This window comes from Mauremys mutica, chromosome 3 (genome assembly GCF_020497125.1).
Source record: "Mauremys mutica isolate MM-2020 ecotype Southern chromosome 3, ASM2049712v1, whole genome shotgun sequence".
Lineage (NCBI taxonomy): Eukaryota > Metazoa > Chordata > Testudines > Geoemydidae > Mauremys > Mauremys mutica.
In genome coordinates, this window is record NC_059074.1 from 121,189,622 (window position 1) to 121,215,498 (window position 25,877).

Below are 25,877 nucleotides of genomic sequence, written 5' to 3' on the forward strand. Positions count from 1 at the left end.
AGTGAATCGTTCATTTAAAAAAAAAAAAAAAAAAAAAAAAGAGTCCATCTCATTTATTATAAAAATCAAAGGTCACTAACTGTAAAAACTAAACAAAAAATTTCACACTAATAGAAAAAGCAAAAACGTTCCTTTAATAGCATACCCTGTAGCAAGAATTGCTGCCCTGATATTCTCTTGCAAAACAGTAATTCATATGTCTGGCTGCAATACACTTTATCTGGACATTTTGTCCTTAAGTAAATCTGTTCCTGGATCTTCTATGTCTAAGGAAGTTACACACTGGGATCTGGTAATCTCACTAGTATTTTCACTTGGATCGCAAGCTTTTTGAGGCAGAGACTGACTTTGTACAGTACCTAGCACACTGGGGCTTTGATCCTGAGTTAGTGCCCCTAAACGCAACTATAGTATTTTATTGGTATTGTAGTAAACAATCCAGATCCAAATCAGCTTGAACCTGATGAGCCATGTTTCATGGCTCATCTGTTTCAGAATACATTGCTTCAGAGTGGTGTCAATCTAAAAAAGAAGCAATTTATCCAGGGTTTAAGGAAGGTTGTTTTTTTGGATCAAGTTGTAGCTAGAAAAGGACAATTAAGACACCAAATCTCATAGTTGCTGGTGACCTACATTAAACTAATGGTGGTATCGATCCACATCTCAGCATGCAAGATATGCCCTTTGTGTAATGAAGATTTGCTTCCTTCTATTTGTTATACTGCCTGAAAACAAGTTAAAGTTGACACTTCTCCTTAGACTGAAAAGTGACAATGTGGCATATGTTTATTGCCACAGTTAGAGCCACTATCAATAAGGCTGGAAAACAGTTAGTAGTAGTACACCCTTATCACATCCCTGTTTTCACACATTTGTTATTAAAAATTCATTTTTGAGACTGTAAGCTTACTAGTTTGGTCAATGACTCAAGGTTTTTTTAAAGTCTGTTTTTATGTTTGAGCAGGATTGGATATAGTTACAATTCATGAAGCAGCCTGTTGATCTTACAGAGCCTTAAGAGAGGACTGGTGCTTTTTCCTCAATGTGATTTTAATAAGTTTTGCCAAAAGTAAACAAGTGCACCTCTACCTCGATATAACGCGACCCGATGTAACACAAATTTAGATATAATGTGGTAAAGCAGTGCTCTGGGGGATGGGGGGGGGCAGGGCTGCACACTCCGGTGGATCAAAGCAAGTTTGATATAACATGGTTTCACCTCTAACGCAGTACGATCTTTTGGCTCCCAAGGACAGCGTTATATCGAGGTAGAGGTGTATGTGGAGAAAACCACAGGAACCCTCTCTCCTGATTCAGACCAACTTCCTCAATCCATCAATGGGATTACTCACGTTTAAAATTAGACAAACATAGATAGCTGACACTGAATTACAATAGGGTGGGAAAGATATCAATGCATGCTGTACATTGACTGAAAACATAGCAATTAGGCTTATCACAAAATCATTCATTAAAATGGATTAACTGCCTTTTGTACTTGCTAGCCTGTTTAATTCCATGTCACAGAATCCCTCTAATCTAATGTAATTCCCGAAGATCAGTGGGAGTCTGGATCAAAGAAGAAACAAATAATATAAAATGAAAACAGAGTCTGGTATAATGGAGATCTGGGGTATGGGGGAAAAAAATCAGTTTGACATGATTAACAAAATCACGTATTAAGGGTAGCTGATCAAAAGCCTTTCATCATTACTTCACCAATTCATTCTTATCACTGTTACAGTAGTTTCCAAAGAAAAATGTTAAAACTTGAACACGTTACATTTATGTTCAACATATGCCATACTGCAGGCCTTTTATACTAAACTTTAAGTAATAACCACTGATAAAACAAAGTGTATTGCAATAATTCATGAAGACACAATGGTACATTTGAAAGTCACTGTCTGGTTTCATAGCTCAGTCACAAAATTTAAGCTTGTAAAGCATTTAATAGACTAAGATACCAATATCAAGTTTAATAAAAAATAGTTAATTTAATTAGGGATGGAACTTTGTCGTAAGGACAAAGTAGAGACACTTGCTCTTAAAAAAAAAAAAGAAATTAAAAGCTTAGGGAATTACAAAGCTGTATTTCAATACGTTCCCCCCCTCCTCCTGTTCCCTCCCCCCCACTCCCAATTCAATCCAAGCTAGTGTTTGGATTTAAGAACGTTCCCCTGCAGCGTGTGCAGCTCAAACATCACCGCACTGAACAAGTGCGTGAAAGAGTGAAAGTAACCATAAATAAAAATAGTACTGACTTAAGGCACTTCTTGTAGCCTGGGAAACAGTATAAATAAAGGCATAAGTAGTGCAAGGTACAATGTTATTTTAATAATCAAAGATACAGTTGTCAACACAGGCAAGGACATTGGTGGGTTTTTTTTTGTTTTTTTTTAAAAACACTGAGGGGACAATGATGCCACGACTTAAACCAATGTCACCATATTGTTTTCAATAGTCACCCACAGTTAACCCCAGTGTAAATGAGAAGAGATTAAGGCCCATAATTCTGAGAGTGTGATTAAACATACACACTGATTTTCTTACAGCTCATAACAGCAAGCCATAACCACCTTTTGAAAACAAAGGCCTAATCAATACATTCTCAGAAGACATTAATATAGAAAAAGGGGTTTGGGGCAGCCATCCTATCAACACTCTTTAATTAATTGGGGGAAGTGGTCAAAGCAAACAAACAAAAGGATGCTTTGTGATGGGCACTTCCCTTTGGCATGAAACAGATAGAGGGCCCAATCCTGCAAACACTTGTCTAGTGAGTAGTCTAAGGCTATACAGTTATTTGACTAAGGGGTTACAAGGTCAGGACCATAAATAGTAGCCACTACTCTGCACTCCTCCTTCCCCATGTCAGACACATCTAGTTTTGCTCTGAAGCAAGACAGATCATACACCTCTTCTGTTTACACCACTTCCAAACACTTATTTTGTCCCCACATGAGGCTGTTGCAGTACTTTGTCTCCAGTGCCCCCTACTGACCACTCTGACCCTGCAATGACATCTCTCTCAATACATGTCCAATGACTTAGCCCTCTGGCTAGGTCCAATCTTTCGTCGTCTCAGAAGGGGACAGAAATGGAAAGTCCAGCTAAAGAGTCCACACCAACCTCCCAAGAGAAGCTCTTTCTGCCCCTCTCAAACAATGCTGAAGTTTGCTGCTCTTCCCCACTACCGGGAACTGCAGAGTTCTTTTGTTGGTCCTCCCTCTTTCCTACAGGCATGTGACAGGGTTGAACCCCCCCCCGTCCAGGGTGCCAGCTGATGTGCTGAGGTCCCACTAATTCTGCCTGTTCTACCAGCCTGGGTTTCCTCATCCTGTTCTAGCTGTGCCAGGCTCGCAAGCCTTCTCTAGTGCACTCACAGGTAAGGCCACACCCAGCTGCAGACAGACTGAAATCAGCTTTGTGTGGGAAGATTCAGCTCAGGGATTTACTAAGCACTCACTTCCTTTGGAATGTAAACCCAAAATATTGTCTTGCACTAGAGAGAGATCTGCACACTGCAAACTCATTTAAAAAAATCACAACTCCCTCAATGTGGAGGGAGATTGGCACAGCTTTTTGGCCTCCCCCCGGCCAGATATGAATTGTACAAACTTGGATTTGTAATAAAAAACTTATTTTTTGTTTATTAACTACAAAAGATGGATTTTAAGTGATTAGAGGGATAGCAAACAGAATAAAGCACATTACTGAGCAAATAAAACAAAACATGCAAACTAAGCTTAATATACTCAAGAAACAGGTTACAGAATGTAATTTCTCACCGTAAAATGTTGTTTTAGGCAGGTTGCAGCATTTCTGTAGCTTAGAGTTCCAGTTATTTCTTTTCAGAGACTGGACCCCTATCTCAGCCAGGACTCGGCTGCTGCCTTTCCCGTCAAGTGTTTTTTGCAATCTTCCCTCTTGGACTGGGAGGCAACAGAGAAGAGTCCTGATTGACTTACTTCACAGCCCTAAATAAAATTTACATAAGGTGGGAATCTTTTGTTTCCCAGTCTAACCCTCCTCCCCACCCCCTCTTAATGGAAAAAATACTGAAAGCCCAAGATGGGGGTCTAGTACCAGGTGACCTGATCACCTTACCCTGTAGTGTCAAAGCAACAGCCTGGGGAGCTTCTCAGGAAGGTTGGAGATTAGTATCTTCCAAGTCTTAGGCTATGGCTACACTTAGCGCTGCACAGCGCTGCCGCGGGAGCGCTCCCGCGGCAGCGCTTTGAAGCGCGAGTATGGTCGGAGCGCCAGCGCTGGGAGAGAGCTGTGAAGTAAGCTCTTAGTCACAGCCTGGCTACACTTGCAGATTTGCAGCAGGGTGTGAAAAAACACCCCCTCCAGCGCTGCAAGTTGCAGCGCTGCAAAGCGCCAGTGTGATCAGAGCCCCAGCGCTGGGAGCACGGCTCCCAGCGCTGTACGTTAATCCCCATAGGGAGGTGGAGTACGGACAGCGCTGGGAGCCGTGCTCCCAGCGCTGGGGCTCTGATCACACTGGCGCTTTGCTGCGCTGCAACTTGCAGCGCTGGAGGGGGTGTTTTTTCACACCCTGCTGCAAATCTGCAAGTGTAGCCAGGCTGTGAGTGTTCTTTCTAATGGCCCATTCCCTACTATCCAGTGGGCGTTCCCCCAAATACACACACAGTTGTAATTGTTACATAGTCATTATTCCTAACCTCCAATACAGAAATGATACGTTCATACAAATTGAATAAACATATTCAGTAGATCATAACCTTTAATGATACCTACATGACCCATCATCTTAGTTATGCCATATTCATATCATAACAATATTTCTATATAGAATATGGGGTGCAGTGTCACAAGACCCTCTTCAGCCTACCTTCACCAGACCCTTCCTTAAGAGTGATAAGCTCCCTTGCTCTTCCTTCCTGGGTCTCCTTCACTGCATTCTCTTTCATCTCTATGTAGTCCGCCTTGATCCTGTCACAGCTGGGATCACTAACTGTAACTGAGTCACCAGATCAGGATCAGCTGGGGGTTAACTGCCACATCACAGGAAAAGCAGAGCCGAGTCCCCTTAAAGGACAGCTAGCCCATGACAGTTGCACAAGGAGATTATGCAACTTGCTTAAAAGTCGCATAAACTGGGGCGGAGAGCGTCAGGAACAGAATTTTAGAGTTGTAGCAGCAAATTCAGTCAAACTGCCCTGTTTCTCTGGGCTCTAGGCTACACTAATGGGACACAACTTGAAATCACATTTCTCCCTGAGCATTTTGTACCTGCTACGCTTACAAGTGGTACTTAAGATATGCTTTACCTTAGAGCACTGTGTTTAAACCAAAGCATGAGTTTAAACTGTTTTGCTGCATATGGATGGATTTGTTGAACAGACTAAAGTATCTAAATCTGGGGTTTAGGCGCTTAGTCCCAGCGTTAGACACTGCAAAACTCACACTGAGCTGCCACCTAACTCAGCAGGCACCTACATTTTTCACTATAAAAAGTTCCCTACATGCCTAAGTTCCTGCCTCTAGGCATGTGCACTGCTGTCTCACTAAGGATCCAGACATTTATCTCCCATACAAGTCCCAGCACAATCCTTAAATCAGGTGGAAGGGTGGGGATGGGAGAGAAACATTCAAGGGAAGGGAGAGACATACACATCACTCGCCTCGCCTGTGGGGCTGATCTCTTAGAATGGGGCCCATTCAAAATCCAGAGGAGGACGTGCCTCCTTATAAAATGTTTAGTCCAGTGGTTAGAGCTCTTATCTGGGATGTGGGAGACACAGGTTTAATTGCCTCTTCTCCCCATCAGGCAGAAAGGGGGTGGGATTAAACCAGTCTCCCACAGCCCAGGTGAGTGCTCTAACCACTGGACTAAAAGTTATAAGGGAAACCGAGGCACAACCACTTCTTGCATTTCTTGCAAGCAGCAGCTTAGGTTTCTAAGCCATTTGACTTCAGGTGATTCCCAGCTGTCTCTAGGATTTAGGCATCTAATTCCATGAGAGGTATGGGGCTTAGGACACCTCTCGTCAGCATCTCCCATTGGCTGGCCAGGTGGTTCCCTGCTGAGCATCCTGGCTTTTGTGGATCCCATTCTTTAGGCATGTCCTTGTCTATGCATTGTATAGGGAGCCTAGATACCTAACCCAGGCTTCGTGGATCCCATTATTGCACTAGTGATTTTCTAGGCGTCTAAAAGTTAGGTGTTGCAGTGCTCAGCATTGTCATGTCTAAGTCTCATTACAGATCCAGGCTATGGTTAAGTGCTTTGCTGAATGACAGTCCAAAGTGTTGAGCTTCAGTGGGAAGTTTAGAACAGCCAGACACCTTACAGGACACTGCACACTGCCACAGTTATTGCTGACTGAAACTGACTCTCAAAACAGAACCAGTTGCTGAGGCAGGGAATGCAGTCAGGCAACAAAGCAGCCTCAGTACTGGGTTTAAATAAGCTTTTATTCAAACAACCAACAACAAGAAATAAGCATTATTCTAAAACCAATTTCAAATCATCTGCAGTACAAGAGTTTCCTCTAATCATGCTTCTATATATACACACACACAGCAAGTCACAGGAAATCGTGTTTTGTTCTTCTTGCTTGTGGTTAGCAAGTACGTACATGAGTAACACTACAGCATCTCCCCAAGAAAGCATAGTCCAATAGATGCCACAATAGCTATAATTGAGGGAGTTTACAGGAAGAACTGTCTCTATTTTTCCATTTGTTCTCTTAGAGCCTGATCCAGTTCCCACTGAAGTCAACTAGCAAAATGCCACTGACTTCAGGGCATAAGATCAGGCCCTGAGGTCCCAATTCAGGATTGCATTGAATCCCATGCTTAAATATCATTGACTTGAACAGCACTTAAGCATAAATGATCTGGAAAAGGGGGTAAGCAATGAGATGGCAAAATCTGCAGGTGATACAATCTTGAGTAGTTTTTAACTCTTTGCAATCTGCTTTGGATGTAACTAAGGCATCTTACAAAACTGGGTGACTGGGCAACAAAATGGCAGATGAAATTCAGTGTTGATAAATGCAAAGTAATGCACAGTGGAAAACAATCTCAACGATACATATAAAATGATGGTCTAAATTAGCCGTTACAACTCAAGAAAGATTTTGGCATCATTGTGGATAGTTCTCTGAAAACATCCACTCAATGTGCAGAGGCAGTCAAAAAAAGATAATGTGGGAATCATTAGGAAAGGGATAGATATGACAGAAAATATATTGCCTCTATAAAAATCCATGGTACACCCACAACTTGAGTACTACATGCACATCTGGTTGCCCCATTTAAAAAAAAAATTATGTGTGTGTGTGGGGGGGGCAACAAAAATGATTAGGGGTATGGAACAGCTTCCAAATGAGGAGAGATTAAGAAGACTAGGACTTCAACTGAGATGACTAAAGGGGATATGATTGAGGTCTATAAAATCATGACTGGTGTGCAGAAAGTAAATAAGCAAATGTTATTTACTCTCTCATAACAAGAACTAGGGGTCACCAAATGACATAATAGTTTAAAAACAAACAAATGGAAGTATTTCTTCACACAATGCACCTGTGGAACTCTTTACCTAAGGATGTTGTGAAGCCCAAGACTATAACAGGGTTCATAAAAAGAACTACTTAAGTTCATGGAGGATAGGTGCCTCAATGGCATTCCTAGCATCCGTTTGCCAGAAGCTGGGAATGGGCAACAGGTGATGGATCACTTGCTGATTACCTTTTCTGTTCACTCCCCCTGAAGCACCTGGCATTGGCCATTGTTGGAAGACAGGATAATGGGTTAGATAGACCTTTGGTCTGACCCACTATGGCAGTTCTTATTGCTGAAGTACCTTCCTAAAGAGGGATGCTTTCCTCAACTGGGGCCTTTATACTCAATTCCCCTTTATAGTCGATTCATCCTTTGCTGAAAGAGCTTTATAGTCATAAACAAGGAAGTAGGAAAACACTTATTTTTAAAAGGAATTGTTTAAAGAGTGCTCCTTCACAAACTGGAATTTTTAAAAAGTTGGTCCATTAAAATAATCACATTGACAGTGTCCCAGCTGATGTAAGAGGGGAAAAATAAGCCCAGAAATAGCTAACTAATAAAGCCTTTTGCCTGCTTTCAGCAGTAAAGGAGTGGTGCAAGCTCTTTCCAGGTTGTTTCCCACAGCATATTGCTCTTTGTATATGATTTAATTCCATTGCTAACAATGCAGAGGAATGTTGCTGTCTGCTCTATCACCCTGAACGCTGCTTCTCTCTCTCAAGAAGTGAGTGCATGCTTGCACATATCTGAGCACAGTAAGATAAGTGGATGAAGGCAAGCTGAGAAAAACAATGGTGTCCTGGTCCATAACAGAGGGTCCTAGGCAATACGATAATATAAATAATGAGGCCTGGGAGCAGCCGCCTGAGTCATTTTCAAAGGGAGCAGCCATACATGAAGCAGTTTTACATATGCTTCTGAAAAGAACCAATTAAATCCAACTAATTGTTCACAGCAGTATGACAGTGTCAGGGAATGTGGGGAGTGGAACAATGAATGCTGAGTTATGGGGAGGGAATGGAGAGCAATGCTGCAGGTGGCCAGGCGGGGGAAGATGTGTGCAAAGAGCATGGAGCTCAGCATTTCTGAGGGGGTTGGAGCAAGCAGTAGACTGGATACAGGACACGATGATGATCCAGGGGTGCCAATCATCACTGAGTTCACACCTCTTTTAAAAGGATAATGTTCTGAAATGGGCATTATTTAGGGTATGCAAGGTAAGACAGCTCCAAGTTTTCTACTGTTCTCTGGGCCTAGAAGTTCTTTTGGCTGCACTGAAGCTTAGAGATAGATTTTATATTTGAAAGTGGTTTGCTGAGAGTGCTTGGAAGAGACTAGAGGACTCCTCCTCCCCCCAAAAAAGTTGCTATCTTGTTTTAAAATGAAAACTATGGGGGAAATTCACCCTGAGCAGAGGGGACAGGAGTACTTGTGGCACCTTAGAGACTAACAAATGTATTTGAGCATAAGCTTTCATGGGCTACAGTCCACTTCTGCAGATGCAACCTGAGCAGAGGGTTAGCAGAAGCTCCAGGTGTCTTATTGCCTTTGAACCTCACCGAGTGTAGTCCTTGCTGTCTTGAACAAGGGTGAATTCTCACATGTTATTTAGTTTTGGAGTTTAAACATTTATTTCCAGTCCCTACCCATGGTGAGCCCTTGATTTTTCTTAAAGACAAATGACAAAGCCATTTAAAAAAAGAAAAGTTTTACTACAATTACACACCAGCAACACATTATGTCCTGCAAACACTTGCATGCATGAGCAGTTTTGAGGCAACTAGTCACCCTTGAGTCCAGCAGGACTACCCATATATGTACACAAGTGAAATTACTGAAGTGTTTGCAAGATCAGGTCCTTTTGGGTGTACAATTAGGAAACAGTAGGATTTTTAAAATGTATTTATTGCTGCATTAATACAGCTCCTTTCAGTGGAGGTGCTCAAGCCACTTAAACATGAATGAACTAAGCCTCACAGCACCTGTCTGGGGTATTACTATCCCTATTTTACACAGAAGGAAACCCAGGGTAGATGGAGTCTATTGGTGCCAATGGATGACTTAGCAGGTACGAACACAGAGTGTGATCCAGTCCACTCTCTCCCTCTAAAATCTGATCCTAACTTATTTCTGAGTGGTGGGAAGGGGAAGGAATAAAAACAGGGTACTCAGTAGTAAGTTTGGTGGGTCTCTATTATGATTTGGAGATTCTGAATTTAGGCCGGGCTCCACAAAGGGACTTTATGAGCACTGCAGTGCCTAAACTTTTAAGAGCCTAGGAAACTCACCTGCGATGTGAGAGATGCAGGTTCAGTTTCACTTTGGATAAAGAAAGCGTCATCGAGCTAGAGAGAGAGGGTTTGTTTACACTGCAATTCAAAGCTTGTGGCTGGCCCATGCCAGCTGATTTGGGCTTGCTGGCTTGGGCAAAGGGGATGTAATCGCCGTGTACACATTCAGGCTCAGGCTGGATCCCAAACATCGACAGTGCAATTAAACAGCCCGTTAGCTGACTCTGTCTCAGGCTATCACAGGCAAGAGGTGAGTTTTTAATTGCAGTGTAGACATACCAACATGGGCAGCACATGAACTGCCAGTTGGGGATGCTAGCTCCCAGCCCTGTCCCTTCCACCCAAGGACCCTGCTGGAGCTCCACTGGAGCCCAGAGCAGCGCCCCCGTTCCCTCCACACCGCAGCCACTGGCCCAGTCCCATGGCTAGCCCCAGGCCCCAAAGGAGTGCCAGAAGGGCAGGACTCAGAGCCAGGAGAACTGGAGCTGCCGCTGTACACAGGGAGCATCATGGCAGGGGGCGGGGTCACACCTGGCTGTTTGGGGAGGCAATGCCTCCCCCTGCCTATGCAACCTGACACCCATGCATACCAAAATGACTCTAGTCTAGTGCTTAGAGGACTCACCAGGGAGGTGGGAGACCCACAGTCCAGTCTTCCTGCTCCAATGAAAAAATTACACACTATCCAATAGCTTCAACAAGACAGATTGGGGGACTCTCACATCAGAACAATCCCTGTTCAAGTCCTTCCTTCCTCTCAGGCAGAAGGGGGAACTGTTGCCCACATCCCAGGTGAGTGCTCTAACTGAGCTCGAAGTTGTAAGAGGGACACCACCACCTCGTTCCTGAATTTTGAATGGGACCCAATCCAGTAGGCAACCGCCGAGCATGCCTACCGGATCAGATGAAGCAGAAGCGTGCAGGCCCAGAGGCAGAAACTTAAGCACCAAGGGAACTTTTACCACAGAATATTTAGGCACTGAGTTTAGGTGCCTATAAAGTTCAGTGGCAATCAAGCAGGGGTTTTCTGGATCACAGCAGAACCAAAACTAGAACTTAGGGACTAAACCATGGACTTAGGTGCCAAAGTACTTTTGTGGATCTGGTCCTTAAAGTCCAAAATGTAGCAGTAGTAATATAATGCACGTAAGACCTTCATTATTCCCACCTGGAAACCTGGCTGACTCAAAAAGACACCACTGGATACTTTCTCCACAATATCCAGAAGGTAAACAGTAGTCCTCTGTAAAGATGACAACATAGTTTGCTTGAGAAACATCTTCAAAGACCAAGTCACTGGTGTTCCTCCTCAGCAACCTGTTCATACTTAAATGGAGTTATGTGGATTTAAAAAAAAATAAAATAAAATTCTGGCAGCCCTCCCTGAACTTCTGGCAGGAGTCTAGTTCCTAACTTCACTGCAGAAAAGGGACAGAACATATGGCTTCTGAATAGCGTAAGTTGTCTTGGGAATACTAGCTTGCAGTTGATGATGGGGAAATCTTTTTTAAAAGGATCCTGGAAGTGGCATAAAGAAAGGGGATAAAGCCAGTGACCTGGGAAATTGATGGTACTGAAAACCATCAAAGTTTGCAGAAGTAATTCCAATACTTAAGTTTTCTACTGCACCATTAGCAGCAATACAGACACAGGTAGCATAATCATGATTATAGAAGTAGTGTTGACCAGTGGACAGGACACTGAACTGGGACTCGGGAGACCTGGCTTCCATTCCTGCCTCTGGGTGACCTTGGGCAAATCACCTCTCTGCACCCCATCTGTAAAATAGGGATAATGATACTGACCTCCTTTGGAGAGCACTTTGAGATGTACTGATGAAAAGTGCTATATAAGACCTAGACATTATTACTAGTAGCACTGCTCAAACAGAGCACAGTTCTACTGATTACAAATGAAAATAAGTTAATTCAAAATAATATGGGTTGAAGATAAAAGGTGAAATTTGAAAAAAAAAAATCCTGTAAATTCTCCATAAAGTGTTTGGATTTACTGAATACTCCTGATTGAATACTGACTGCAAATTTCATTAACATCTGAAGAGATAATCGACTTAAGACAGATCTTTAGAGTATCACATAGGACACCTCTCCCAATTAAGTACTTTGCCATTTATCCCTGACATTGGCTTAAAGTTTAAAACTGGCGGAAGCAGTGTAACTTTCATATTAAAATATTATTACATGCAAATACAGAGTTGGGATAGAATAGAACCACACAGAAGGAATAATAAAATACCCATGCCTTGTTAAAAAAAGACAATGATAAATCTTATTAAACTGAAGAGGAAAACAGTGTTCAACATATATTATGCAGAGATATAAACTTCCACCACCAACAGGCAACACCTAGCAGTTGGAAAATATAAAAGAATGTATGCACCAAGCCAAAACTCCATTCCAGTGAGTTCAAAGGAAAATCTCTCATTAGAAGCCTGCGCTGCACCCACACAGAAGAAACATATGAATGGCAGGTAAAGCCTAACTATCCTTACACACCCAGTTTTCACGCAGCTCAGTCTCAGAGATGAATGTCAAGATTTTTACACTTTAGTCAAATCACTTTTAATTTGAAAAATTGGATGGCAAAATCCTTGGTATTTAATTGGTGGAATTTAGGGCATTAGAGCATGAAGATCTGTCAGGGGTTCTGGAATGCAGAGGATAAAGCTGAAATAAAAAATTTAAAAAAAACAAAAACCAAAAAAAAAACCCACCACACAACAAACCTCATTTGGGGCCTGATCTAAAGCCCAGTGAAGTCTGTTGAAAGACAAGATTCCCATTGGCTTCAACAGGCTTTGGATTAGACCGTAACAGCTTGGAAAACTTGACCCCTCAAAGTAGCTGAATGTAGAGTAACTATGAGAATACTTGTATTCTCATAATGCAAAGCCAGGACCAGTTCAAAACAATCTGAACTCCCGTTCAGCAGAATCCTTCAATTATATCTGATTCAAAGCCAATTTAAGTCAGTGGGAGCCAGATTTTTAAAAAGGTATTTAGGTACCTCAAGATGCAGATTCACTCATGGTAGGATTTACAAAAACACCACTCTCACTCTTTAGGCACCTACAATACTTTAAAAAATCTGCCTCTGAGTGTCTTTTCATCAACTTTAATGAACTTTGGAGTAGGCCCTAGTTGGCAGACCCAAATTTCAGTGCGAGACACTCTCCACTTGTCCCAAACTTCCAGGTGTTGGGTCCTGTTAAGATGGATTGCAGGGGGAGAGCGAGAGAGAATGTAGCACACTGAAGAAATGGTCCAAGTATTTTTGGAAATATTTAGGGGAATAGTCAGTAGCAGGTTCCTGGGGAAAAGGAAGGAAGACTAATGTGTTCTGGCTACATCTGTGATTTTGGAGGTGGGGGGAGACACACTGAACCCCTAGGCACTCAAGTAACTCTGCCAATTAGGGTGACCAGATGTCCCGATGTTATAGGAACAGTCCCGATTTTGGGGTCTTTTTCTTATATAGGCTCCTATTACCCCCCCACCCCGATTTTTCACACTTGCTGTCTGGTCACCCTACTGCCAATAGAGCTGTGAGCCAGTATTAGAAAACTCACATTCAACACCATGTAGCATTTGAACTTCAGCAGTAAACCTCACATTACATTGGTGTCCCTCCCATTTTCCCCTCACTCAGCTGTAGGTTTGACAGCATTGATATTACTTTTCTAAGATGGCCCCTGCCATCAGCTCAGAAATGCATGGCTTTGTGGATATTCAAAGACTGTTTCAATCTCTATTTTAGACTTAATATTGTCTAAATATCCAAAGCTACACAAGCCTCAATGTCAGCATGATTCATAGACAATTATCTTCTACAGGGTCTGTATGCAGATGTGACCCTCTGTGCACAACTCCCTCTTGCCAAGTGGAAATGGGAAGCAACAACCCGAATGGCACCGGCTCTCTATCCCTGGATGTCTCCAGACATTTGAGTAACTGTGGGTGGAAGGGGCAGGTTGGGTTGAGTGTGTGTGGAGCAGAGGGCATGCATTAGCTATCATATAGCTACTGCTGGAAATCTCTCTCATGAAATGGAGAGACCACTAGGAGCAGTTGCTGTTCAAGTTTTTCAGGTATTCTCTTGCCAGCTTTTTAGCAACAATTTTAATCAGGTCTTCTCTCCTTTCTTATTGTCCTGGCCTAGGCACCAATCCTGCAACTGCATCCACAGAAACCCTTACATAGCCATGTAGACCCAGATGCAAAGTTAGGCTTTAGTTTAATGTTAGCAAGAAAAATAAACTCTCCAATTTCACTCCCTTTCTCGTTGATGATTGGGGCTATTTTCGGTCTTGTACTGTTTACCCTCATACGTTTACAAAAGTCCTTCAGTCTCTTTGGCTGGTAATAAGTCATTCTGCTTGTTTGCCTCTCCCATTTTCAATTATTACAGTAGCATCTAGAGGCCCAAACTGAGGCCAGGGCCCTATTGTGCTAGGTGCTGTACAGAGAGTTGAAGACTGTCCCTGCCCTCAAAATAGGGTTGCCAACTCTGACTGAAGGTATTCTGGGAGAGTCCCCCCCCGTCCACATAATGTAATGTCATTTTCTTAAAATATCCTATTAAAGTCTCCCAGATTGCTTTCAATAGTCACCGGGAGATCAATGCCAATTCCAGAAGACTCCAGGCCAATCCTGAAGGATTGGCAACCCTACCTCAAAAGCTTACAGTCTCATCATATGAGGGGAGGGAGAGAGTAAACAGAGACACAGATTGTTGAAGTAATTTTTCCCCAAGGTGAAATAACAAGCCAGTGACAGCATGAAAATCCAGGTCTGCTGACTCCTAATCAGGTGCCCTATTTTCTAGACAGCTGCCTGAATTCCAATACAGCGTTTTTGGTTCCTTTTTTCAAATTCAGATGCTTGCAACCATTTCCTTTAAATCTTTTTTTTCCCCAGAGTGACCCTCTATTGGGTATCCACCCCACCAAACCCAATGCTTCTGCTTCACTTCATTTCCATTGTCCCAGACATCTCCACATCTCTTTTCTGAAGAGCCAAATGTGGAGAAAATGAAGTGAGTCAGGAACTTCTGAAGAGCTGTCCTTCCAGCACAGCAGCAAGACAAACTTTTTTTTTATTGGGGGGTGAGGGGCAGGGGAAGAGAGTGCACAGACCCTCTCTTACTACCTTCCTGATGCCATGTAGCAAGTAAGTGTGGTCTCAAGCCCATCAAGCACGATATCAGTATACCTGTACCAAAACATAACTGGGAAGGGCCACACAACACCCTCGCTGTCAGGAAGTCCTGTGGCAGGTTGAGTTTCCACACACTAACGTTACAGAGGGTGCCTGAAATGCTGCTCCCCAACTGTATTTTGGTGTAAAAGCTGTGTGCTATCCCTGCACATCCCTGGCCATGCAGCCCTGCCTGAATTTCTGTAGGGGGGTTACCAATAAGTTCAACAAAGCTTTTATGTATCAAATACCCCCCCCCAGGAGTCAAATGTATTAACAGAAAGTTCAACAAACAGAAGAAAAACTTTCACCCAAGCATCTTAGCAACAAGGCAGAAACTATCCAAGTTTCACTTCCACAGCCAGGCCCTTTCAACACAAGGCACTCAACCTTCATTCCTTACCTAGAGTCAGGGGCTTTCTGGCACCTACAGCTTTTTTTTCTCAGACAGCTCCTTTCAGGCTGAACCTCCTACAGCTAGCTAGGAGGTTTCTTTCCTTAACTATTCACCTTCTCTGTTCCATAGGAATTACTCTCCCTAGCAGCTCTGGTAGCCTTTCACAAGGTCCAGGTGCTCGTTAGCCAATTAGCTGCATAGGCAGTTAGTTACTTACAGGTGAGCAGAGATGGGTTTGTTCTCTATCACAGACAGACTGGCCCTTAACTCCCCTTAAAGGGGCCAGCCACCCATGAAACTAGGATTTCCTCATATAGTAACAGTGGAAATATAACTCAGCCAAGCAATGAACCCCAAGCAGACAGTGCTGTCTCTAGGACCCTTCCTCACAAAAGTCAGGAAATTGCTGTTGTTAATGAGTGTTTTGCTGATGATGGAAGCATGGTGCCTAACACAAGTTTCTAGTGCCAGGGTGGGCAAACTATGGCCTGGGGGCCACATGCAGCCCTTCAGATGTTTTAATACAGCCCTTGAGTGCCTGCTGGGGAGCAGGGTCTGGGGCTTGCCCTGCTCCACATGTGCTGTGGCTCTGCACAGCTCCTAGAAGCAGAAGCATGTCCCTGCTCTGGCTTCTACACATAGGGGCAGCCAGGGGGCTCCACATGTTGCCCCCGCAGCTCCCATTAGCTGGGAACTGCGGCCAATAGGAGCTGCAGGGGCAGCGCCTGTGGATGGGGGCAGCATGTCGAGCTGCCTGGCCGTGCCTTTGCATAGGAGCCAGAGGGGGGACATGCCACTGCTTCTGGGAGCTGCTTGAGGTAAGTGCCACTCAGAACCTGCACCACTGACCCCCTCCTGTGCCCCAACCCCCCAGCCCTGATCCCCCTCCCACCCTCTGAGCCCATCGGTCCCAGCCCAGAGCACCCTCCTGCACCCCCAACTGGAGCCCCCATCCTCCCCACTCCACTGCCCCAGCCTGGAGCCCCTCCTACACCCTGAACTCCTCATTTCTGGCCCCACCCCAGAGCTTGCACCCCCAGCTGGGGCCCTCACCCCTTCTGCACCCCAACCCCCAATTTTGTGAGCATTCATGGCCCACCATACAATTTCCATACCCAGATGTGGCCCTTGGGCCAAAACGTTTGCCCACCCCTGCTCTAGTGTATCCTAATGCAACACACAGACTAGTGTGTGCTGATATTGCCCTCTTGGTGCTGACCCAAAGTAAGGAGAAGAGATCTATAAACCAGGGGAGTTCTCCTTTAGCTGAAGTAGCAGAGACCAGTGTTTTTGAAGCTGAAGATGTTGCATCATTAGTCTTAGCTGGGGGTAGGGTGGGGGGATGTAAAGCACTATAGCATGTGTGTATAATACAGTAATTATGCCTTGGCTGTAATGCATGGTTTCATTATACTGACCTCAGGGGCAGAGCTGGGAGGGCTGGTATGGTGTCCTCCAGGGTTAGAAAGCCTCATCAGGGAGTGCTGCACAGAGTGTTCTACTTTGCCTCTAATGTCAAGCAGTAAAATCAGGGCACATTATGTGAGACTACACCCTTCTCCCCTGAGTAGGGCCCAGGCCAGCCACCTGACTGTTATGAAAGATACCTGTGACAGAATCCCTACCCTACTATGACACCGCAACCTGTAATGCACTGAGAAATTTAAAGTGGTATGACATGACCGACAGACAACAGTCACTCCACATAGGTATTTTTATTTCCAACAGGGATACACTTTTCCCACAATAACCATACTCTATTTAAGGGCCTTGCGCAAGCACAGATTACCTCAGTGGGTGCAGCCTCCTAGAAGCTCTGTGATACTCCTAAACTGGAAAGTTTGCCTCATATTCCAAAGACGCGCTTCAATCTGACAACAGCCTGCGGAAATCCTTACGCAATACCTTCGCCCCTAGACAAGAAAGCAGAACTGGGTTGGTTTCACCCTGCTTGAAAGCATTGCAGAAGACATTGATCATGCTCAGTTCTTCCCTATAGCTCAGCAGAAGGTAGGCTTTTCCCTGCCCAACTGAAAGTCATCTAAAAAGAGGCCTGAAGACTGTCTCCCACCTGAAAACACCTTTATGAGCTGTGAGCATCACCCATAGAAAAGAAAGAAGAGGTAGCTCCTGTAATACTGAAGTGTTCCACTGTTCCTGGAGAACAGTGATCTCAAGTGTCAGAAGAGGAGGGAGCTCCCACAAATAGGTGACCCCTTCCTTCACAACTGCAACTGGGGATGGGGAAACAGCCAACATTTCAGGCATGTGATTATAGGTAGGAGAGACCCAACTCGCAAATCAGCTGCCCTTCATCAGAGACGAGAGAGACTACCCAATTGCCCCCACCTTCCCATGACTTATTTCTTTTAAGCAAAAAGCTAGGCTAATTCTATAGGAACTCCTGGTCTTTGCACAGTACAGTGGAAGGAGTGGTCCCAGCCAGACACACATTTGCTGCTGAATAGGACTTTGTGACTATGATACAAAGCAATACGATTGACAAGAACTGAATTCTATATCTAGTAGCCTGGAAAATACCTAATATAGTCAGTAGGAGGGAGTGTAGTGTAGTGTAGTGATGAGGCACTCAATTGGGAATCAGGAAACTTGGTTACTGACTGCCTCTGATCTGATCTGGATACACTGGGCAAGTAACTTCACCTCTCTCATAGGCACCGACTTTCCCTCTTTCACGTGGGTGCTCGACCCCCTGCTCTGCTCCCGCTTCCACTCCACCCCTTCCATGAGGCCCCGCCTCTTCCCACCCCTTTTCCAACTCCTTCCCCAAATCCCTGCCTCTTCCCTGCCTCCTCCCCTGAGCACGCCATGTTCCCACTCCTCCCACCCCCCTTCCTGGAGTGTGCTAACGCTGCCAAACGGCTGTTTGGTGGCGGCCAGGCTGGAAGCGCTGGGAGGTAGGAGGAGGGGGGGATGCAGTGTGCTTGGGGGGGGGGGGGAGGTGGGACGGGGGGGAGGGGAGCTTGGCTGCTGGTGGGTGCAGAGCACCCACTAATTTTTTCCCATGGGTGCTCCAGCCCCGGAGCACCCAGGAGTCTGCGCCTATGATCTCTCTGTGCCTCAGTTTCCACATCTGTAAAATACAATCCCTTACAGCTTTTTTATGAAACACTTGGGAGATTCTATGGATGGAAAGCATCTCTATAATGATATTCTATGTGTTCCTCTGAAGCCTAGAATGTCTATTCAGTCAGTGTGAAGCAATGAAAGGAGCTACAAGCTTGACTGAGAGCTCTTTTTGTTCAGAATATCGGCCGGCTGAATCTTCACTGGGTTTCACAGTCTGTTACCATCCATTTTTAAAGTTCTCAGCCATTTTGAACTTTACAGATTACTCCCATGAGGTGTACAGCTACAGTAAGGCATGTACCTATGCCATGCTGAGAGTCTTAGACCATTGTGATATCACAGGTAACTCAAGTAGTCACCAGTCTCACCCTACAGCTAATTTGCATGCATCATTTTAATTGGTTGTATGAGGGAGACTACACAGATGGTGGATTACTTGGCCCAACTGCCATCCACACAAATCAACCCAAGTCTCTTAGCACAACATCCCCAAACACAAATCAACACAGAACAGCCTACGTAATAACTCCAAATATGACTCTGAAGGCTAGCCTGTCTGTTGAGTCAGTGTGAAGGTATGGAAACAGCCAAAAGCACAGTTGAGAGTTCTTTACCCTCTTTTTGTTCAGAATATCATCACACTGAATTATCACTTGGATTCATAGTCTGTCACCACGCAATTTTTAAGTTCTTGGCAATTTTTGGCTTTTTTCCCCCACACATACATGATTCTACAAATTATACCCATTATTCAGCAACTAGTGATTATTAAAAAACCTGGACAACAGTTTTAGCTGAGCTGTACATTCACGAAGAGCAATCCCATCCATCAGCCAACTGGAATACTTTTTCTCTGTTCAGGTCACTGCATACTTTACAACATGATATTCCCTATGAGCCAGTGGTTGAATTCCAACCTCTTCCCATGCCAGAGTATCACTAAAGATTATGCATGTCCCTTTTTGCAGAGCATTGTACCTGTAGTCTCACTTTTCCTGCATATTTATTGAAGTTTTTTAAATGTGATTAGGTGTGTGCACTTACATTGTTAAATTTTAAAGATATAAGAAAAACATAGCATGATTTTAGACCTTAGTTCTGTATCAAAGTAAGGAATACACACAGAAACCATAGGCACCTGAAGCCAAATTTTCCTCTCAGTTACACTGGAGTAAGCACATGGAAGTCAGTGGGACTTCTCTGGTGTCAAAGAGAAGAGTTTGGTTCTTGGTCTCTTAATTTTTTCTTTTGCAAGTGATATTCAGTTTGGGGTGGCAGTGATTATCAGTCCAGAGTGAGGTTATGTTCCCTTGGTATAACTGCCAGCATTAGTTGAATCACGGTCTTAGAAGTGCATAAATCATCTTATTAAGCACGTACAGGTCTTGGAAATGCAAGACAAATAAATATGGGATGAGACAAAAACCAAATGCACAGAATATAAAGTTCTGGTCAGAATGGAACAAATCCTCATTTACCGTTTTGTACACACATGGGTAAACACTCACTTGTTGAATCAATCCTCTTACGGATCATTTCACAGCTGAACAATGCTCTATAGCAATGGTTCTCAAACTGATTTTTTTTTTGCGAACCACTTGAAAATTGCTGTGGTCTCAGAGGACCACTTCATGATCTTTCCAAATGTTGTTGTACCATAGCTAACTATTGTAAAGCACTTTGGATAAAGTGGTATATAACAAAAAAAATAAATAGCTTTTTTGTTCTACAAATAAAAGCACATAACTCAGATTTTAATATCAGTAGACTTACCTCTCTAATGCGATGGATGTACCCTTTCTCCCCCACTGGGGCTGGAAATGAAAGGGGGTCTCTCCCCCACCACAGAGCTGAGGCTGGGAAGGAGGGGCCATCTTCCCCCGGCAGCCGCAGCCCTAAAACTGGGGAAAGTCACCTCTTTCTCTGGCCGCCGCAGCCCTGAACGTCCCAAATTCCTCCCCGCCTTTTTGCCTCACTGCCCCCTCCCACCTACCCCCTAATCCCCACAAGGCCACCGCCTCACCTTACATGTGCATCTTCTTCAGGGTCCAGGCAACTAATTACTGGAGCCACACCAGCGCGGCTCCACTAATTAGGTGGGTGGCCCTTCATTCTCTCATGTGCGACCGCCCAGGCACGCACCTTAGAGGGAACTAACCACGGACCACCTGAATGGAGCTCATGGACCACAGTTTGACAACCTCTGCTCTATAGTAAAGATTTGGACTAACCAATGCAGTGTTGTACAGGCAAAGTTGACCTACTCTTACTACTGTTGATAGGCTGAATATATTCATTTTTACAGAAAACCACAGCTTTAAAACAAAAAAAGCCAACCAAAACTTTAAAACATATATCCAGCACTAAGCACACAGCCTCTTCTTCACTATTTCTAAACATTGCTCTCAGATTCTTATGGCTTATGGAATTCTTCTAGGTACAATGGGAAGACGAATACACTGCATTTATTTCAATACATACCTACATTTTATTCAAACAGCTAATTATCTAGGCATGATACAGTCCTCTTGATGTAGAAAGCATCTCCATGAAAGCAGCTGTGAATAGATGGTCACAAATGTCCGTTTCCAAGGCAACACTATCCCTCCCTGCCCCCCTCCTCTATTGTGATAGGGGAAAACCAAAATGAAAGTGGAGGGGAGACAACAAATTGCATGCTGCATCCTGGCAAATATCAATCCAAAACGTTCAACAAATGCAAAATTGTGAAAGAAATATAGATATTTATATTTAGGGCAAGGTCCATGGTATTTGTAGTTTCCATGGAAACTACAAATGAGAAAAGAAAGAGCATGTTGCATGGCACAAAGGGAGCCAATATGTAGCAGGAAAATTCTAGTCAGCTTCAGCTTTTTCAAGCAAAATGATTAAATGTAGTAAAAAAAATTGAAACCAAGGTACTGCACAAACGGAGAAAAGAAAAAGGGAAAATGATCAGAGTAGTTCTTTCCTATGAGCCAGCAAACCTGCTGCTTGCCTCTAACCACATGCTGCTCACATAAACACCTCATTCTAGCCTGCTTCTTTTTGTCCTTTGACTCTCTGCACTCACTGTCTTCGTGCTTTTTTAAAGAAATCTAGTCAAGTAAAGAAGAAACAAAAGCGAAGTTCTTTGGAAGTAGCATGAATAATATCAGATCACATACCTTGTGCCTGCCAGACCTTGACATGTGTGCTTAGAAACCAGAGACAGAAAGGGAGAGAGAGGCTGAGACTCAGAAATTGCCACTAGTTTGCATGAGCTGTAAGTCAGCCAACACTGGAAAGAAAGCCAGACTCCACCCTGGGGTGGTCCATAAAAAAAAAAAAAGTGGTTCTCAGCTGACGTCTCTCCCTACCACATGTCACTTCCTTTTAAAGCTACAATTCAGCAGTTAAGGCGAGATGGCTACTTACTGGTGTACTATGACTCACCCCTTCCCCCAGCAAGTAGTAGAAGGAAGTGGTTCATGTTTGAAAAAACACTGCTACAGAAACCTCCTGCCGGAATCCAAACAAAAGCCTATTGTACATCACTTTTTTCTATCCCTTTAATCCTGTTGCTTCCATTTACAGAGAAAACTTTAGCTTTCTTCCTATGCTAGCAGTGGTTTTAGTGTCATGCCCTAAACACGTTGGGTAAATTACATCATTATTAATTAAAAAGGAATATGATCAATTTGTATTATGCAATGCAATAGCTGCATCTTTTCCTCCTCTAAGTTATAAGAAGCACAGGAGATGCAACAGTTGAGGCAGAAAAGCAAATATACAGGTGACTAAGACTTTTTAGAAGAATACTATATTAAAATATAAGCACAGCTGATCTGATACAATTATACTTTTTTAGTACATTGAGCATTTTTAAATGAGAATAAGTGCTGCTAGTCATACTGTACCTGTTGTGTCCTCATACGCTGATTAGAGGCTGTGTGTTAGATCTAGAACATGGGAATTGAGCATCTGGGCTCAATCCGGTAAGAATTCTGGTGAGTTCTTCAGTTGGCATGGAGAGTGTTTGACACCTGGCATAAATGCTCAGTACCCTGCAGAACTCTAAAGGAGCTAATCTTTTATAAAGAGTGGATCTGAAACAAGCTGAATAGGTGTCCATATGATCAATATAAACATCCTATAGGAGAGATAAGCGATGCTCATAGAGTTATTGGGGGAGGAAACCCCCAGAATACCTATTACTTAAAAAAAAGGGGTAGGAGCTCAACTAATCTGGATGCAACAACAAAAAATTTCAGATACCAGGTTTCCAAATACTGAATATTCTGACACACACACATTCACCATCTGTGAAACCAAAACATTTACTGTCAGTCTTTGACTGTTGAGGGGAAAGCAGATTTTATGAATGAACACAATGAGAAAGAGCAAGAATACACAAAATGGTAACATGAAAAAGTAAAGCATCATTTAACATCAATACAGAGTTCCAAACACCATGAGCTCAAATAGTGAAACATATAATACAGTCTTTAATTACATGATCCCATCTATAAGGAAATTTATCTCACTCACCTGAAAATTATCATTCTGGTAGGGGGAAGGGTCCATAAATTCAATAGGGATGGATTTTTCAGTCCCCCCATACTGCAGAAGGCAGAGGCAGATGTTTCTGATTGTCTAGGCTGACTCTCCAGATAACTCCTCCCATTGAAGAGCTCCTCCACAGAGTCGCTTCCAAAGCTGGTAACTATCATATATGAATAAAACACTGTTTCAAAATGCATTAACAGATAACACTGCCCAACACTAAGAAGTAGTAACTGTCCTTCAGCACATCAATTAAATATAAGAACACAGTTTTCCATCATGAAACACTATTGAAAATTAATCTCCCAAAAGAAGGAAACGAAAAGTACAGGATGGGATGAATTTATGGACCCATCCTCCTACCAGAACAGAAATGTTCAGGTCAAATAAATTTTGTCATTTGTACTCTGGGGGATGGGTCTATAAGTTCAGTAGTGATGAGATTTTTGTAACAGTATCCACCCTCGCTTCCAGTCACTATCAATTGTTGGGTGGACTACAAGTGAGCTACACCTTGCAGAACCCTGCTTCTGAAGGCTGCTTCATCTTACTGAAGTCTACCATTCTTATACAATTTAGTGAACATACGCGCGGATGGCCAAGTTGCGGCTCTGCAAATTTGTTCATATGGTATTATTGGACCTGTTGGCCTATGTAGCCTGCCAGTGCCCTCGTGGAATGGCCTCTAATCTGGAATGGAGGCATTTCCCCCTTGCCTTTATATACCTAAGAAATTCCCCACTTAATATACCTTGCCATGGAGGGCCTGGAACCTTTCAGTCCCCTAACCTTGTGGTATTTTAGACATTTTCTGTAAGAGGACTCCAACCCTTTGGTTCTTTTCAGTTCTGGGGGGATGTCAGAGAGCAGAGAATCAGTATAAGCAAGTGCTGCTTGCACAGAAAATAAAAAAGCGGCCAACACTAAAGCTCTGAGGATTGCTGATGCATTTTCATAGCCCCCTGCGGAGGGCTGATTCCACCCTTCTGTCAATGATATCTTTTGATGGGAAGTACAGTGTCCTTAACAAGGGTTGACAAGGCTGCATCCATTTGAGGAAAAGCAATCAAGAATGCTTTCAAATGATGGATGTTATAGAATTTTTTGGCTCATTTGATCTGATGCTTGGCCTTTGCTGGGTTTTCTCATTCTTCTTTGCAGCCTTAAGCAGGACAGCCAGGATGGGTACATAAGGGTGAGTTTTACAGCCTGCTGGAAAATATTTTCAAGTGTTTTCTGTCCCTTTGACCTCCTTATCCCCACCCTCTTTTTCATCCTTCTTGGCTGAAAGCTTAAGGGAGATACCAAAGAAAGCAACTGCCTTTCTCAGAATATGTGTGGAAAAACTGTGCAGGGAGCAAGAGTTCTTGGTGAGCCTCTTGGGTTTCCTTCACTCTGGATTGTGAAAGAATATCCTGTTCTGAGGAAGAGGTGGAGTATCTAGACCAGGGGTGGGAAAACTACAGCCCGTGGGCCACGTCTAGCCCATCAGACCTTTTAATCTGGCCCTCGAGCTCCCGCTGGGGAGCAGGGTCAGAGGCTTGCCTTGCTCCACCCAGGGAGTGGAGTCGGGGGCTTGCCCTGCTCCGCGCAGCTCCTGAAAGCAGCAGCATGTCCCCACTCTGGCTCCTACGTGTAGGGGCAGCCATGGGGCTCTGCATGCTGCCCCCACCCCAAGCGCCACCCCCTCAGCTCCCACTGGCCACTGCAGAGGCGGTGCCTGCAGACAGGGCATCGCATCGGGCCACCTGGCGGGCGCCGCACCTCCATATAGGAGCCAGAGGAGGAACATGCCGCTTCTTCTGGGAGCTGCTTGTGTTAAGTGCCACCTGGAGCCTGCACCCCTGACCTCCTCCCACACCCAGAGCCGGCTTTAGGAAGTGCGGGGCCCAATTCCAACAGTTTTGACGGGGCCCTGGCAGGGATGACAAAAAGAAAAAAAAACGTAAAAAAAACATGTGGAGCTTGTACTCATCGGGCGGTGCTCCGAGTCTTCGGCGGCACTTCGGTAGCGGGTCCTTCACTCACTCCAGATCTTCGGCGGCATTGAAGGACCCACTGCCAAAGTGCCGCTGAAGTGCCATCGAAGAACCAGAGCGAGCGAGGGACCCGCCGCTGAAGACCCGGAGCGCCGCCAGGTGAGTAAAAATTAAAAAGGCGCCTCTAGCCAGGGAAGGGATTCTCACTGGGCGCGGGGCCCTCTTAGGCGCAGGGCCTGATTTGGGGGAATTGGTGGAATAGGCCTAAAGCCGGCCCTGCCCACACCCCAAACCCCTCATCCTCAGCCCTACCCCAGAGCCCACACCTCCAGCCGGAGCCCTCACCCCCTCCTGCATCCCAACCCCCTGCCCCAGCCTGGAGCACCCTCCCGCACTCTGAACTCCTCCTATCTGGCCCCACCCCAGAGCCTGCACCCCAACCCCCAATTTGGTGAGCATTCATGGCTCACCATACAATTTCCATACCCAGATGTGGCCCTCAGGCCAAAATGTTTGCCCAACCCTGGTCTAGACATACAGGATTTCTTTGCTTTATGTCTGCATTTGTGACCATTACTTCACATAGAAGGAGGACTAGCAGGAGAGAAGGCTGAGGATTTGGAGTCATAAGAGTCCAAGGCAAAACACCTGTACCCATGCTTTCTACCCTTATGTCTTCCCCTGGGGCTGATCACCTCAAAGAGAGAGGAGGAGGAGGCGGTGATGGTGGAAAACAGCTCCTCAGATGAGTTCTCTCTCCTATGACTGTGTGGGGATCTGTCCCTGTACTTTTTAGTCCTTTTCCCTGCCTCTCTTCAGA

The 25,877-nt window shown here is 44.3% G+C and overlaps 1 protein-coding gene across 10 annotated transcripts in view; it reads right to left on the minus strand.

The window, feature by feature from the left end:
• The window catches only part of AGPAT4 (1-acylglycerol-3-phosphate O-acyltransferase 4), a 128,210-nt gene extending 105,006 nt beyond the window's left edge, over nucleotides 1-23,204 (minus strand). Inside the window, exons 1-2 of one of the 10 annotated variants that reach the window (XM_045009076.1) lie at nucleotides 21,701-21,824; nucleotides 17,233-17,356 (exon numbers count right to left, since the gene is read on the minus strand). The gene's annotated coding sequence lies outside the window, so the exon portion shown is untranslated. Of the gene's footprint in view, nucleotides 1-3,791; nucleotides 3,936-4,861; nucleotides 4,882-15,449; nucleotides 15,592-16,861; nucleotides 17,041-17,232; nucleotides 17,357-20,306; nucleotides 20,421-21,700; nucleotides 21,845-23,063 lie in introns of those variants that run through there. The other 9 variants (XM_045009075.1, XM_045009073.1, XM_045009080.1 and 6 more) reach the window with 9 other exon arrangements.
• Between the last annotated feature and the right edge of the window lie 2,673 nt (nucleotides 23,205-25,877).